Raw genomic sequence first — 2,034 nt, 5'->3', positions numbered from 1 at the left:
GGGGGGGGGAGTCCCCCGGCTGCCGCGGCGCTGCCTGCCAGTGACTCGGGTATCGAGTCCCTGCGCGCAGCCGGCTGCTGCGATCACCATTTGTGCCAGAAGCCGAGAGAGACCGAGGGGTTGGGGGTTTTTTTCCCCCCATTGTTCCTCTTTAAAGCGACCCTGCCTAGCTCTGCAGTTGCTGGGCGGGAAGTGGAGCTGGGGAGGACGCGGGGGGCTCCTGTGGGCAACGTCCTCTCTCTGTAGCTCCGTAGCTCACGCTGGAGGAGCCCGGCGCTGTCCGTGACCAGCCGCGGGGCCAGCTCCGTCTGCGGGTTTGGGGTGTCCCTGTGCTCCCCGTCGGGGGAAGCTCCACGTTTCTGTCGGGGGGGGGTGGGTTGGAGGAACCCCTGGGAAAAGCTGCCTCCCAGGTAGAGGAAACGGGATGGATTTGTGTCGGACTAGCAGGTTTCCTCTCTTTTTGCCTTCAGTCGGCTGCTGTCTGAGACAAGCGAAGGATTTTCCCAACGGATGACGGTTCCAGGGCAAAGCAGCCCGACCTCTGGGAGCCTCAGGGGCTAGTGCAGACCCTCCTGATGCTGGCTCAACTGATAGAAAGTTTCTTAAAGCTTCCCTGTTACCCTGCAGATATACCCCATGTCCTCTGTCTCAAAGGATTGTACCCGCGGGAGCTTTGCTGAGACGGATAACCTGCTATTTTTAAAAATGCTGCGTGCCCCCGAGCAGGGGTGAGCGGAGAATTTCCAAGCCGGGCAAAGCACAGCTCCCATGCTCTGCTCTGGAGGCACAGCTCCTCTCTGATAATGCCGTGCCATTGTGGCTCCTGTGCCTGAAGTCATTTCGGGGCCAAAGAAAACACAAAGAAAGCTCGGCAAGAGGCTTAAGAGAATCCAAAAATGGATGCGGCATGCATTGGATGTGTGTCCAAATACCTTAGCAGGGGGAGCGCCAGGTTAAAGGCCTTTCGGGAACAGGCTGAGAAGACAACACAAACGCTTGTGCCTGGAGAAAAAGGCGATAAGACTCGGGTGGGATATGAAGCTGGTTGTTAACAGGCCGGTTGATCAGCTGCACTGACAGGCTGTCCCAGGAGGTGGAAGGTTTCCCAGCTCCACGCTCTCCAGCCTGGATACGGCGCTTGGAAGGAGCTACAGCCGGACAGGCTGCCGCTCGGGTCAGGGCGAGAGCACGCTGACTGAGCGACTCTGGTCGGGGTCCTGCTCTCGCCGGCGCCCCTCAGCCGTGCTGGTCTGCCCTGTCCTCAGCGGCGGTTTGTTCACCACGCTGACCCGCCTCACGGGCTTGCCCTGCTCCCACAATAGCTTCTCCATGAGCTAATGGCTTCGGTCAGTGTCCCAGAATAGGTGGTGGCTTGTGCTGAGCACGGTGCCCAGGGCTGCGCCCCTCCAGCCTCCCTGCAACGGGAGACCCCAGACTTCCACAGTCAGTGATTTTGCCATCCGTGCTGTTTGTTCCTCCTTGTTTCCTTTTTTCTTTTTAAAGAAAACATTGCTGGTGATGTTTGTGTAGCTGCAGGGCATTAATCCACATCAACCAGGCTTGTATTTATATCCCACCTGGGAAGGGCAGTTGCATCAGCACATTTTGTAAAACGTTGAGCAAAACAGCCCTTGCTGCAGGAAATGGGTTTTTCTTCACACCAGATTGCTTCACCACTCAGCTCCTTCCCAGCAACAGCGGCTCCTGAAGAAGGCGCCTGGGGCTCTCCCAGGGGATTGCTCCGTGCTGGGGTGGCAGCAAGCCGGGACAGCTTCCCGCCGGGCACTGCTCCGGCTCCTCTGCTGTGTGCCCCGGGCTTGCTGGGCCACTGGTGCTTCTGTGGTGAGCAGCCTCCCTCTGGTGCCGGCTGTTCCTGCTGGGATCTCCGCTTCCCAGGGCACTGGCATGGGTGGGAGTGTCACAGGATAATGCCCCGTTTTCTGTGGCCACCGAGGCTGCGGCTGAACCCGCGGCCTCAGCCGTAATGCCACCCTTGGGCTCAGGCAGGGCGCTCCCGAGACAGGCAGGGGGGCG

This window comes from Pygoscelis adeliae, unplaced genomic scaffold, assembly GCF_000699105.1.
Source record: "Pygoscelis adeliae isolate BGI_AS28 unplaced genomic scaffold, ASM69910v1 Scaffold874, whole genome shotgun sequence".
Taxonomy (NCBI): domain Eukaryota; kingdom Metazoa; phylum Chordata; class Aves; order Sphenisciformes; family Spheniscidae; genus Pygoscelis; species Pygoscelis adeliae.
This window is presented reverse-complemented; position numbering follows the sequence as displayed.